Below are 16,053 nucleotides of genomic sequence, written 5' to 3' on the forward strand. Positions count from 1 at the left end.
GGCTAAAAATTTTGTCATTTGTCTCATAGAATTTAATCCTTGATGTCTCTCCCCTCTGATTTATTAAAAGTGAATTCTTTTCTGGATTATGTATACAGTGGCTGTGAAAGAAATATTTATTTTGGAATGAAATGAAGAAAATTGTATATACATCGTATTTATGAAAATAATTTAAGAATACATTCTCGGAGACAAAAACATTGAAAACAATTGCCTGGGTTAATCTTTAATCCGTCCTCTCCTTGGATTATGAATGAGATGTATTTTCTAACTACCATGGCTAAGCTATGTTCGCCAGTCTATACATTTATGCCTTCAAACTTTATAGATGCTTAGAACCGTTTCTCAGGCATTTGTTATTCAACTAAAAGTCTTGTTTAATGAGGAAAAAAAATCGAGAATCTGGGCGATCTGAAAGACATTACTCTCAGGGTGATATTGTACATCGTCTGTATTAACCTTTCCATTGTAATCCTCGGGTAGTGATCTCATCTGCCCTACCCTCATGGTTAAGGAAAGGTCCTTTTACTCTTTACTAGAATAATCTTTAAACAAAATTATTAACAAATGAATGTACAGATCTAGTTGAATTGTCTGGGAATGTTAGTACTACCAATGTAAGAGTTCTGTAGTTTTGCAAATGTCAGAACTGACCAAATTACAATCTGAAATAAGAGGTCTAGAGTCGCCTGTATATCTCGGATTACGATTTTTTTTTTACGCTCCAAAGAAGGTATATTACGATAACACAGTGTTTACCAATCATTTTTATAACTTTATAAAGTAAAGATATATGATATTTAATATATTTTTTAATCGCTACTGTAGTTTTTTTTGTCTAAAGCAAGTAATGGGCGATAATAAATAAATGAAATTAGTCCCTTACAAACCAACCCATACCAACAAAGTAAAAAATAGAAAACCCAATAATCATCTCCCCACATAATACCCAAACACGGACAAATAGCTTGAAAAAGTTATGTGTGGCCAAATAACAAATAAATGGAAATAGCCCCTACCTTCACCTCACCTAAAATATCAAAAAAAAACAAAAAACAAATAAAGAAACCTCCACACATACTCAAACGGACAAATAGCTTTAATATTTTTTATTATGTGGGCCATAACTGGGCGAGAATATAGAAATGTTTATTTTTTCTCCGGTGTATCTATTGCAAAAAAACCATCAGATTTTGAAATGAATTAAGTGGTGAAAAATAATTCAAAGGCTTGTGGAAAGAACATGTATGATGTGCCTCATTTACATTAGTTACACCACATTATTTATCCATTGTAAAATTCTTTTCAAAGCCTACAGAAATCATTTTACAATTACCTATTAACACTGTAAAAATGTGACATGAAATTGTCCACTCTTCTACGAGCGCCGCGCCGGTCCTACGGGAGAGCGACTTAGAAGATCTAATTTTAATTAGATTGTTGTAGATTCACAACTTGGATTAAATTGTCTGACCAAAATTTTTTGTTACAGTGACCTTGGTAGTATTGACCTTTTGGCCCTAAAATATGCTACAATTGTTCTGACGTTCGGCTAATTCTTAACAAAACAACATACACAGAAATGTAAAAGTAAGTTAAGTTTTATTAAGTGTAATCAAAGATTTATTTTCCAATACTTGCCACAAATAATTTATTCCAATCGAAATCCGAAATGCCGGTAAGTAATCCAGGAGTTTAAATTCAACTAATATTTCCAATATACTGTATTCCGAATAATAACTATTTAGTAAATTTCCTCAAAGTTAATCCTGGAAAGCTGAAGTAAAGTAAAATCAAAGTATGGGGTTATATCCAGTAATTATATGATGTCATACAAAATCAGTAACTAAACTATAACTATACACAAAACTATACACAACACAGTTTCGAATAATATCCAAAATCCAAGCACTACACAAAACTTCTAATCTCCCTAACAACAACTTTAAGTCTCCTGATTCACAACTCCCGACACAACTTCTACAGTACTAACAAGAGAAAAAGCCCCAAATAATAAGGCCCAACAGCCCATTTTATACCGACTATTTTAGACTTATGACATAACTTACTATTTGTAGCTACAAAATAGATATACATATAGGTACCACAGAATTCTAAGTTTAGAATGACATCATATGCTTAATATAGAACCTTTCCTGGAAGTGATCAACACAACAAGCTAACCCCCTCCCCAAATGACCTCATACCTATTTTTAACCCAAAAGTTTGAGACCGTGGGAAACTTGACCAACAAGCCCAGATCAGAACCCGACACCCTGGGAACTGGACACTCTAACTCACTAACAATGATCTCATATCTATTTATACACTACAGTCCCTCAGACTCTGTATCATGTACTAATACACTAAGGACAATTATATATGTACTTCTTATACACACATTAATCAACAAACTCTAAGATCACTTATAACAGTCAGACTTACTGATAACGCTAATAGTGTCAACTAATTAATACTGAGAACACTACATCTATCACTGACAATAGACTGAGAAGTGTTTGATCACTTCTAAAGGAAAAGGTATCTATGGTCAGTCCTAATCACTAGACAATAGACTGACCCCCCACAACACAATCTCATAGAAGACTCACCATACCAGTACATAAAACAAAACCAAAGGGATATAATTCCAATGGGGAAATAGATCCAAACTAAAAAACTTCACATGGTATTTTACTTTTTCTTACTTACTTTTGAGGAAATAATCTAAACTTTTTAATGTACGATGCAAAAAATTTCACTTATAAGGTCTTAATCACTACGGTGTTTTTTTAGATTCCGGTTGAAAACAAGCGTTTCTGTCTGACCGCCCTTTCGAATTTTCGAATTCAAACTCAACAAAAGTAGCGGGAAACAATATCAATAAACCAGATATTTATCAGCATCTAAATATCGAGATCTTAATCAGGCATGGAAATGGAACTCGATACCGGGTAAAAAAAGAAATTCCTTGGTAACAGTTGCGATATGAAATATATTGCGATGTGATTAAATAAATGATCAATTTCTTTATTTCTGATTACCATTTCTAAATGATGTGACGATTTGATCCCGAATTATTCATAGCACAATGACGGTCACTTCTTTTTTTAGTCCTCTATGTAAAAGTCCTGGTTTTGATAATTCGACCCTTATTTGCAATGCTGACGATTTTTGAAGGATTGAATAATGCGTTCAAATCTGTGGTATTGAATGGTGATAATTGCACTCACCCATACAGCTTAACATAGTTTAAAATAATAGGTGTTACTTGAATCTTGGAATATTTCATTATTTAAACGTCACTTTGACAAAAAGAAACAGTAGGTCTAAGCCTTACATACTGTACGTGGTAAGGCTACAATGTAAATCTTACAGCGTTTGTGGATAGATACAAGGCATCGTTTAGTAAGATGGAATTTCATGGTAAATATTGCACAAAAAAACATCAATAACATGCTTCTGTGAAACAGTATACTCTTAATGATGTTGAATTGAATATGTTTGACATTGTGGTGTAGAAAAAAATCTATGTTGGTCTGTTCGCCGTTCGAAAACCGATGAAACCGCGGTACCACTGGGTTGCGAGCAGCTAATCGTGATTTTTTCGTTTTTTTTTCTTATTCATTAAAAATAGCCGATCTTGTGAAGACTTAAGAACGAGTCCAAAAGGTTTCCGGCAATAGCATTCATTTTTTTTTATACGTCCTTCACAGAGTTGAATTCAGGGCGGTCTTCAAATCGGATCTGTTCCCGACATCGACTGTGCATTGTATAACTGAGAAGCTCCAGCGCCGACAGAGCTTAAAATGGTATTCATCATTTTGAACAATAATTGGTGTTTATTCGTGTATCTATGTGCCAAACTAACACAAAAATACTATAAAATTAATTTAATTCGAAGCCTTTGATGCGCATGCGCAATTCAGTTACTTCTATATTTCATATAGGATATAGCTGACACGGTAAATAAAGTTTTTTTCGGGATGATGCAATTATATTATTTTTCATATTTTTAACTTGAAGTAAAATTAGAAACTCTCAAACTATTTCCAATGTGGATAATGTGTGTAATAGTATGTAACTTTTGTAACTGAAGAAGAAATACTCTAACTCGTCACTGCTACTGTTTTTTGATATGTGAAAAAATACCATTTGAAAACCCGGCGGTGGAGCATCTATACATTATCTGCAGCATATAATCGTGATTTTTCATTTGAGCAACTTTTAGTAGAATTTAAACGATGCATAACGCAGTAGAAAGATATAAATCTAAAAAAGAGATGTATGGTACAATTTCTCAAATGCATAATACAACTTTGATTTTTATCCATGGTAATATATTCAATAAAAACTGTCGCGTTTTCTCCGTAATCAACGTAAACACGAGCGTGTTAAACGTGCAGATCCTTCTGATCTTTCCGATTATATCACCACCGCGGCGGCAATTTTTTTTCGTTTTATTGTTATTTATTTTTTTAATATATCATTCAAACATGTGCCTATTCAAACTATTCACAATATCTGGGGAGGGCTACATGTACATGTAGCTCTATATTAACTTACAAAACAAATAATTATATATCTGAGGATTTACATCGGATACACGGTCAGTATCTTACACTGACCGTGTTAGTTCTTTATTTTGGTGTCGAAACACGGTGTAGTAAATACGAGTAACAGTTGTTATTTGTATAAACTCGGACTTTAGTAAGTCTGTTAATCTGTATCCACTACACGCTTTGTATGTCTGAGCATGCGCATTGTAATAAACTGAATACAAGATGGAAAACCTCCATGATGATGTCACGTTGTATTGTAAGCTACTAGAAACGGGTTTTAGCTACGATATAACATTCTGGCGACGAGGATAGGCTGGACGCATGGGGAAAATCGACAACTTTGACGATTCCGTCGAGTCTCGTGGAAGTGTTATCAGGAACGTCTCTGGAACAATTTTTAAGGCAAATGAATGGTGCCAAATGGAAAAAAAAGTTCCGGTGTTTGTTTTGAGTGTTTATTGGCGGGAAACCGTATTCCATCCTGCATGACTTGGTTTGCACACCAGATTTACCGGGTGAATAAATCGAATGTAGATTTGGTCGGGGCGTCTTAAATGGACCACATTTTAACCCTCAAACCGCTACAGATAGCCGAGCGTTTTAGGTTTCACAAGAGAGACCAGAAGTCGGGTGAGTCGATCAGATAGAATAACAATGCAGCCCATACGAAAATTAAGTGAGCATTGTGGGTTTGGACAGTCTTTTGGATGAAACTTTGAGAGACAGATTAGTGTGTGGTCTACGTAATGACAATATACAAAAGAAACTGCTGTCTGAAGATAATCTGACCTATAAAAACGCGTATAGATATTGCAATTGCAATGGAAACTGCATCCCGATATGCTGTGGAACATCAGAAGTGAAAAGTACAGGAAACATTGTAAACAAAATAAAACAAGGTTAACCGCAAACAAGAAAATGAAGAAAAAAACTCAACAAAGCGCTAAAAGAATGAAAAGAAATCACAGGAAACCATGTTTTCGGTGCAACGGAAAAAAAATCATAGTGTGGAGGAATGTTTCTACAAGGACTAAGCAACTCGTGCAACGCTTGTAAAGTGAAAAAGGACACATACAGAGAGCCTGCCGAAACACAGAATAAGAAGTCTAATTCTGGAAATAAAAACGGGAAGGTGTACTCTCTAGATCACGATGACAGTGATGATGACAGTCTACTTGGAAGTTTACATTCACGGTAGAAAGAACCTCGACAGTGACGTCATATGGGTAAAACCGGAAGTGAACGGTAAAGTAATCGCTATGGAACGTGGACACCGGTTCTCACAGTTACCATCGTTCCTGTGTCCGTCTATAAGAGACAATTTCAGTGACTGTATAACTGGAAACACGACAGATTTATAAAACTTCGTACTCTAGTCGGTGAGAAAATAAAGGCACTCTAGGTCAAATTAAGGTGAAGGTCAACCTAAACGGACAAAAAGCAGTGCTTCCGATACACGTTGTTAGTGAGGAGTGCATGAGGTCCGCACCATTACTCGGAAGGAACTGGCTCGATGTGTTGACACTTGATTGGACGGCAATCAAGGAAGCTCGGCGACTCAACTTTCATGAGAAATGTGAAAACATGACAGTACAAGGTCTCAAACTGAAATTATGACGCCGTGTTCAAGGATGAGTTGGGTACGTTAAAAGGACATAAACCGCTCAGATCAAAGTACGCCCCGGGGCCAATCCGAATTTTTGTAAGGCGAGAGAACTGTGGCATACGCCATTAAACCAAAAGTTGAAACTGAGATAACTCGATTAATGGGTGCTGGTATCCTAAAGAAGGTCGAAACGAGTGAATGGGCCACATACCGATTGTTGCCAATCCCTAAGAAAGACAATTCCGTGAGAAATTTGTGGAGATTTCAAGGTCACAATCAACCCGGTACTCGACGTGGACAGTATCCGTTACCGAAAGTTGAGGACATATACTCTCGGCTTCGTTAAGCCGGAGGTGTGAAATTTACAAAGTTGGACTTAAAGCAGGCGTACCTGCAAATGGAGGTGAGACCAGAGGATCGGAAATTCCTAACTATAAACACCCATCTTGGCTCCTTTTCCAATATCAGAAGGCTCGTGTTTGGTATAGCCTCGGCACCTGCCATTTGGCAACGTGCCATGGACCAAGTGCTTCAAGGGATAGGTCGTGTCCAATGTATTCTCGATGATATGATTATAACCGGCGAAACGGAAGGAAGAACATATTGCGAAACCTCGAACCACCGTGCTTCAGCGCCTAGATAAATTTGGTCTACGCCTAAACAAGGAGGAAATGTGCGTTTATGCTCGACAAGATCGAATTCTGCGGTCATGTAATCGACAAGGACGGTATTCACAAAAACCGACGACAAGGTCAACTCTGTAGTCAACGCTCCGATTCCGAAAACCGTGAGTGAGCTCCGAGCTCTGTTAGGGTTAGTTAACTATTATGCGAGGTTTCTCCCAAACCTTGCTACCGTACTTAGGCCCGCAACAACAAACTTCTGGAAAAGGATGCTGAAAAAAAAAATGGGAAATGGACCACGAGGAATGTCAGAAGGTGGGACCTCGACCGAGAGAAGGAAAATGATGACATCGGGACGAAGTTCTGACGCATTACGACCGCGCGATTATCCGTGGTACTCTCTCGTGCGATGCGTCACCGTTTGGTATCGGTGCGAGTATTGTCTCATCGTCCCTCGAGAACGGCGAAACGAAAAGCCAATAGCAGAATGCCTCCAGCGGAAGCCTTACTGCTGGCTGAAAATAAACTACTCGCAAATAGACAAGTGAAGCTCTGGGAATTGTATGGGGGTGTGAAAAATTTCTTACGGTCCTATCTCTACGGTCGTGAGTTGTCACTACCTTATAACGGGACCATCAACCCCTGGTGTACTATTTTCCCACTCCACAGAAAGGTATTCCTGCGGTAATTACTACAGCCGCACGTCTTCAGAGCGTATCAAACGCGTTGTATTTTGGCCGGATTTTCAGTACAAGATTGAAATTCAAAGGTTACGAAAAAGTCATGGAGGAAACAAAGCGGAGAAAAGTTGATCCCCAGGAACTATCAGAATTCGAAAAGACCAGGGTCCACTTTCGTAACCGATGTAAAATGTTGGTAAGCTGGAGCTGTGTGGCGGAGACATACCGATCAAAAATGCATCTCAACGGGGCACGTAATTTTATCGCCATTCCTGGTAACTCGTTGTTGACTTACCACCCAAATTTACCAATAGCCCGCAATCACAACCGCGATAGGCCGTCAGAAACAGTCCCTAATCCCCAACCTCCATTACTGATGTCAAGCGAAACGCCTCCTCTCAGGGTCCTATTGGAAAAATCCTGCGGCTGTAGTCCCCTCGGGCACAAGACTTTGTCAGCACCATCTCCGAGTAAGAAAAACCCATGCTCAGATTTTATAAACTCGTCACCAAAAGCTCCATCGCTCCGCCCCACCCGTTTAGGGGATTGTGTAAGCTAGGGAATATGGGTCATGAGCTGCACTGTGCTGCTGGGGATTTCATAAGTTACAACTCCCCGTGCAGACTCTTAAGAAACCCCTGGGATTCTATAATGTTTCAGACACATTTTGTTTTAATTTTTCTAATGACATAAATGACAATGTTATACTGTTGTTTAATAGGTGTTTTATTTCCATTTCTTAAAAGTTAAAAAGATGAAAGTGTTTTAAAAAATCCATCTACAGTGTCCCGCTTATAAATTGAGAAACCTAACGACATTGGGACATTTGTGATTTAAAAGAAATGAGTAAAATTTAAAGTCTATTAATTTCACTGTGTGTATCTTTAAAGAAAGTAATACTGCTAGAATAGTTCCCCCTATAATAATTAATGGTGAAATTATAGTTCATTTAAGAGGACATGACTTTTTAAATAAGAGGGAGTGGAGGAATGTTGTAAATACACGGTACACAGTGTTTGATTTGTATAAACTCGGACTTTAGTAAGTCATGTTAATCTGTCATCAATGCACTACACGCTTGTATGCCCAATGAGCATTCGTATGCGCATTATGTAATAACGCTCAACAAGAGGAAAACTCCACCATGATGATGTCACGTTGTATTGTAAGCTAACCAGAAACGGAATTATCATTTTTAGCTACGATATAACACAACTCGGAAAGTCATGATATGACTCCTGTCTCCTGGACATTAAAACAAATCATCGTTATTTCATTTAGGCAAATAATTAATTTTGAAAATTCCATATCATATATTCCGACTGCAAGGAGGACGTCCCTAGAGGCCTTATCGCTACCCACAATACACTTTGATCGTGGTCTTATATGCAGGTTTTACGTAACTTTTCATCGATAATTTGTTCCAGATATATCTGTCTTCGACACGATTACAGTATATTTAGAATTATGAATATGCGGAAAGAACGTGTGTACAAGATAAAAACAACTGCTATTCCGGGACTGTGATAATTGTAATATTTTGGTCAGCCCGAGGAGGCACTCAGCCCAGCACAAGCAAAGGGGCACGCAAATTATGGATTTCATCATATAAAATAATTGCTAAATAATGCGTAAAATAATGAATTATATATTTATGTAAAATATCGAGATTAGCTTGTAATGCAATAAATAATTATGCGGAATATTACAATAACACATTTGTCAGTAAATTGGATTTCAGTAATTTGCTTCTATAGTTATCTGTTGACGGAAGGTACATGTTGCAAGTGTAAGGCCAAATCAAATAATAGGATGATAGCAAACAACTTCTCGTTTGATTTCAGTACCAAAAGGAGGAAAGGCAACTTGCATCCTTCTACAGCTAGACTTGCATCCTTCTACAGCTACACTTGCATCCTTTCTACAGCTACACTTGCATCCTTCTACAGCTACACTTGCTACACTTGCATCCTACACTTGCTAACACTTGCATCCTTCTACAGCTACACTTGTAGCCTTTTAGAGCTACACTTGCAGCCTTTTACAGCTCCTTCAGAGCTAGCAACCTTTTAGAGCTACACTTGCATCCTTCTACAGCTACACTTGCATCCTTCTAGAGCTACACTTGCATCCTTCTACAGCTACACTTGCATCCTTCTACAGCTACACTTGCATCCGTCTAGAGCTACACTTGCATCCTTCTAGAGCTACACTTGCATCCTTCTAGAGCTACACTTGCATCCTTCTAGAGCTACACTTGCATCCTTCTAGAGCTACACTTGCATCCTTCTAGAGCTTACACTTGCATCACTTTTTACAGCTACACTTGCATCCTTCTACAGCTACATTTGCAACCTTCTAGAGCTACACTTGTATCCTTTTTGAGATACACTTACATCCTTTTAGAGCTAACACTTGCATCCTTCTATAGCTACACTTGCATTCTTCTACAGCTACAATTGCATCCGTCTATAGCTACACTTGCATCCGTCTATAACTACACTTGCATCCTTCTAGAGCTACACTTGCATCCTTCTATAGCTACACTTGCATCCGTCTATAACTACACTTGCATTCTTCTAGAGCTACACTTGCATCCTTCTAGAGCTACACTTGCATCCTTCTAGAGCTACACTTGCATCCTTCTAGAACTACACTTGCATCCTTCTACAGCTACACTTGCATCCTTCTAGAGCTACACTTGCATCCGTCTATAAGCTACACTTGCATCCTTCTAGAGCTTCTTTCACTTGCATCCTTCTAGAGCTACACTTGCATCCTTCTAGAGTACACTTGTATCCTTTCTAGAGCTACACTTGCATCTGTCTAGAGCTACACGTGCATCCTTCTAGAGCTACACTTGCATCCTTCTAGAGCTACACTTGCATCCTTCTAGAGCTACACTTGCATCCGTCTATAGCTACACTTGCATCCTTCTAGAGGTACACTTGTATTCTTCTAGATATACACTTGTATCCTTCTAGAGCTACACTTACACCCTTCTAGATATACTTTTGCAGCCTTCTAGAGACTTTGTACTATTCTTATAATTTATTTATTCGTTACTTTACTCGTTTACGCTATTGATCTTTTTCGTTTTTGCTTTAAATTTTGTATGCATACTATATTTTTCGTTAGAGAAAATAAATATGTCCTCAAAGGCTGAAATATTACCTGGACTGGCACGTACATTTGGAATCAAGATAAGTTCTGCTTATCTGAAATCATGCTTTAAAACAGCACTTCAGTTTGTGTCTGAGATCAATTAACAAGGATTTGTTTAATATAAACATTCTGGTACCTAAAATGCCACTGGACTGGAGAATCGCGCCTTTTCACCGAGAAGACAGAATAGAGACGCACATATTAGCATACCATAAATTTCATTGCTATACCACACCTCTTCATTGAGAACATAGGTGAGAGACGCACTATTAATATTTTAGCATACTCTACTTAAAATGTCATCGAACCATGTACTAGCATCAAATATTGGCATTGAAAAAACAGGAGAGAGACGCACTGTTAAAATATTAACGCGCACCTCTGGGTATGCTAGAACACCCAAAGTATGTTACACATCAATGCATGTCAAAGATATGATAATCAATGCTTAAACAAAATTAACATAATTGATCGACTTACAGATGAATCTGCCGTCTATGGATTTGTTTAGATGTGAAATCTCCGCAGATGTTTTCAGACAACCAGTCAAACTGTTTAAAGATAAAAATGTTACAGACAACCTTAATATTGCTTTTAGTATTTCTGTATTTTATTAGCAACGTAAATTATGTGGATTCGTTTGGATGTTCAGGAGGAAAATCTAACTCAGTTTTTCCCAGTAAGTCCTGGCTCCGCACCTCCATGGACCAGTCAGCAGCTACCAACTCTCTACCAATGTGCCGAGCTATGTCGGGTTGTGGGGACCATATGTTGAATAGAACTGTGGTATATATCAGAAGTCTGTCTGAATGTCGGGTCTACACTGATATCATCTCAGTATCTGGGGGTCCAGATGATGTTTACGTCATCAATTCTACAGACATTCCACCGGTAAGTATCATTTAAACTTGAAATTCAGATGAGTTGCCTTCAGTGTTATATGACTAATTACAAAGTTCTGTAATCCATCTTTCTTTCGCGTCTGCTAATTTCGCGATTTTCATTTCAAAACAAGTTCGTGAAGATTAACATTCACGGATTAAATGATTGGCATATCAGTATAATTGATGTAGATGTTAATTCGCGGAGATAAACTTTCGCAAATTTACTTGGATCGCGAAATTCGCGAAAGCAAAAGCGAAAGATTGTTTGTTTACAGTAATGCACAAAGTTTTTTAATTTTAGGACCATCAATATGACTCGAAGGTATCATATATGTGAGTAGGTTGTAATCCTAGAAACCTCATACTCGAACATTTGGCGTCTATCTATCTTGATCCGGCTAGAAATTGTACGAGCACAATGCTTCGACGGTTTACTTGTGGTTAAAAATATGTTAAATAAAGTAAGGAAACTGTCTAAAAAGATCAGCCCAAGTAAAGTCCACTGCAAGTCCTAAGTTAACAGCACTATTTATCATCTTTATTTTAATTAAAGATGCATCTGACGATTTTATTTTTTGTTTTTTTTGTTAAAGGCCCATACCTTTCCGCGAAACGGCTTTTAATTTTTAAAATGGGAATGTAAACAAGATCGATAATTTTGTAGAGTACCTTAAAACTTATTAACTTATCGTTAATACTACATTCATCATCACCTTCTGAACGATTTGATTTAAAATAATTTAATAAAATGTTTATTTTCATATACGCGGGTCGTCTTATGTTTCCCGCCGTCGTCGTAAATACCGCGGGTAGATTGACTATCACTGCGCCAGACGGCTAAAAACAGCGAATTATTCTCCACTGTTTTCATATATTACGCAGGAAATCTTGAATATGTTTGGTGTCGTAACCTTAATTATTAGGTCATCGGCATGCCTAAGACTGATGTTATTAATGTTTTTTAAGCAAACCTTTATATTTTGCTTTCCGAAAGGTAATGGGCCTTTAATGCCGTGTTCATTTTGATATTTATTTACAACGGGATCAATAACCACTTAAAGGTCATTATAAACAGGTACCGCGCGGGCGATTGCACTCTGAAACAAGTCGATGATAATGTAACGGTCAAACATCGAAGCATTAAAAAGCACATGAAATATCACAAACTAAAATAATTTCAATGAAACTAATTTTATTACTAGTAAATAATGGAAATAGTAGAAATATTGTAAACCAACAATATTTTCGTGCGTGCGATTAAAGGCCAACATATCTTTGCGAAAACATAAAAGAAATGTTTATTTTGGTTCGAAAAATCATAAGGAAATATATATCGACGTGTGATATATAACCGCTAAAGATGAGGTTACATACCTGCATAATCTTGTGTTAACCAGTGACCATTAATTTCGCTGTCATTTGCTCAACAAAATAAACGCAGTGATAGTCAAACTAACGTTCGGTTATTAGGACGACGGCGGGAAACATAAGACGACCCGCGTTATGAAAATTAGCATTTAGGTTATTTAAAAATTTAAATTGTTCAGAAGGTTATGACAAGTGTAGTATTAACGGCAAGCTAATTAATTTTTGCAAAATAATCTACAAAATTAAATTCTCAATCTTAAAAATTTTTAAATCAGTTTCGGAAAGGAAATGGGCTTTATTTCAAATACAGGTCAATCACGAAACAAAAACGCAATGAAAAAAGTGGTTACGCGTGAAAACGCGACATTCGAGTCTCCGCAAAAATCAAGACAGAATGACACGGTGTACATCCTTTCCAATCCATACATTATGGGAACATAATCTCCTTTTGCGAATACAGTAAGCTTGTTCGCGACGAAAGTGTTTATTGAAAGGCTTGCACTTCAGTTACCATTTTTTTTCCTTTGTCTACTAAAACTGAACCACAGATTCTCACTGACAAATGTTAATGTCGTTAAATTTCGTAGGTCCTCGCTGGTCCTTGTGGTGATCATATTTGTCCTGTTGGAACTCGGTGCGTACCTAAAAGCAACGGCTATGGATGTATACAAATAGGTAAAGATGGTTTTGTCAGATCATTTTTTCAATGTTTGCTTGTTTGTTTGATTAAATTAACGTCCTATTAATAGCCAGGGTCATATAAGGACCACCTTCCATGTATGCGATGTGTTGCGTATATGATGTAAGGGTGTGAGGTTGTGTGTTTTGGGAGACTGTAGTATATTCGTGTTGTGCTTTTTTTGTATAATGAAACTCTGGCGCTCTTTATAATGCTATATCACTGAAGCATGCCGTCAAAGACATCAAGCAACAAACCCCAACCAGTCACATTATACTGACAACGGGCAAACCAGTCGTCCCAATCCCGTTATGCTAAAGAGTAGAAACTACCACTTTAGAGACTATGATGTGTCGCGGCCAAAGGACAGAACCATGACCTTCCTCACAGGGGCAAGCGCTCAACCAAAAGCTCAAAAGAGATGATGTAAATGGAGACGTTAGGAAGAAGAATTTATCAGAGGAAATTTCGTGTGTGTCAAACAGTATTAGCTTGTAACTAAGGATTTTTTTATTATAGAACAAAGTGTAATTTTGTCCATGTTCATCAAGGGTTTTGGTCAATTCATAACTAAATTGTATGGTTATTGCCTATCTCATTAAGTAAGATGGATTATATGACAATTTAAACGTTTCCAGATTATTTCTGTTACGACCCCCCGACTATTGCCATGGCTACCATAGCAAACTTGAAACAGGCGTTTGGAGCCACCACTCAGTACAGATGTACCGGTGACGGAGACCTTTACCTCCCACGTGGCTCCCCTTACATTACGTGTCTTGAGAACCGGATAACTGGACCACCACCACCTTTTGGTGTCAACGTAAGTTCATGCTGTACTCTTTCCATTGATTGTGACTGGCTTGTTAATCATGATATATCAGAGTCAAACTCATTTATTTATACCGAACCTAAATTTAATTTTCATTCAGATGACTTTATATTTTCAGATATAACAGGCATTTATAAGCGTTTTTGGTTTTATCTAAATTTCATTCGAAATAGGTAAGGAATACCAAAAAACATATATGGCAGGACATGAATGAAGATTTAACTTACCCGAAGGTGTAATATTTCCCGAGGGATTGCCAGAGGGAAATGTTACATCTGAGGGTAAATAAACCTTATATCACATTGTCAGAGGGGCCATAAATTGTTTATTATACCGAAAAAATTACTGATTCGCTAACTTGATGATGAGTTTTAGAAGAGGAGGATGACTTCGTGTGAAAGATAGGCAGTCACCATGGTGGCACAAGCCCCAGGGGAAATCAAATATGATATATTATTTCCCTGCCATTTGATGTGTTTCAAACTAAAACACAGACACTGTTAAACTGATACACTGATAAACATTAAAGGTATAATAAATATTATATTTATTATACATTCAATGCCTTGCACAGATTAATACTCCATGGTCACTGTAATAATTTGTAACTTTATTTATAGAAGGGTGGAAATGCAGTCACAGTGGACATTCACAATTGATACTTTTTCACTCCTAGCCTCCTACGGTGAGCAAGAGGTCTGTGAAAACCATGGCGTCATCCCACGTCGCTGGACCATGGGGGACAACTCACTGGCGCCAGGTTATACTGGTTTGTTATCATGTTTAGGTTTGAACGGTATATAATATAAATAAATGTAAATGGTTATGCCGTGTCATAGATATTGGTATTTTTCTCCATATAATATCCATGTTTTTTACATTTTCAAAAAATACATAGTTAATAAATTGCGAAAATAAAAATTACGAATACAATATTAATATTGTATTAAATCAAATATGGTCAAACTTATCTAAGTTTTACAGATATAAACAAGAGTGATAGTAACACCATGGAATATCGAGGATGACTAAAACGAGGCAAAAATAATATGCTTGTATTAACAAAATTTTCTTGTATTAAACTTTTTTTCTCATATAGATTTTTGGAAAAAGGAGTTCATTACCATAAAAGAAAATGAAAATAAAAATCATATGTCCGTGTGCTTGTTTTGAAGTATTATAGTCACTCAAATAGGAAATATAGTTGAGGAAAATATATTGGGATTTTATGGGAATTTCATTGGCTTTTTAAAACCATATAAGATAGAGATTAAAGGCATAATTTTTTCTAATGAGGTGTTTGATATGTATGCTAATGTGAGTTTCCTAGAATTCATTTTCTAGTAGTCTTCTTTTAAAAATATTACCAGATTTGATCAATTAGACTAATATTTTTTTTTCAGAATAACAACATATGCTACCCCTACCCCTTAATTTTGAGCTACAAAATGCACCATTTTCAGCCATTTTTGCCAAATTTAACCCTTTATAGAAAAAGTTCTGGTATTAAACTTTTGTTATTATTTTGCATATCAATAGGGAAACGGTTGTTCTTTCTAAATCAGGAAGAAAAATTGGGGGTCCGTGTGCTTACTTTTTTGCCCCATTTGAATTTTTGTTATTTTTCAGTATTTTAGAGTAAAAAATAAAAGTG

At 36.9% G+C, this 16,053-nt stretch overlaps 1 protein-coding gene and 1 long non-coding RNA gene across 4 annotated transcripts in view; both read left to right on the forward strand.

The window, feature by feature from the left end:
* The window catches only part of LOC138336414 (protein MON2 homolog), a 576,914-nt gene that overhangs the window by 137,941 nt on the left and 422,920 nt on the right, over positions 1-16,053 (forward strand). The window lies entirely within an intron of this gene.
* LOC138336824 (uncharacterized) lies at positions 11,438-14,272 on the forward strand. The gene is made up of 3 exons (XR_011210475.1): positions 11,438-11,527; positions 13,476-13,563; positions 14,206-14,272. It is a non-coding gene; the product is annotated as an uncharacterized lncRNA (long non-coding RNA).

The sequence above is a fragment of the Argopecten irradians genome, chromosome 12 (assembly GCF_041381155.1).
Source record: "Argopecten irradians isolate NY chromosome 12, Ai_NY, whole genome shotgun sequence".
In the NCBI taxonomy this organism is placed as follows: domain Eukaryota; kingdom Metazoa; phylum Mollusca; class Bivalvia; order Pectinida; family Pectinidae; genus Argopecten; species Argopecten irradians.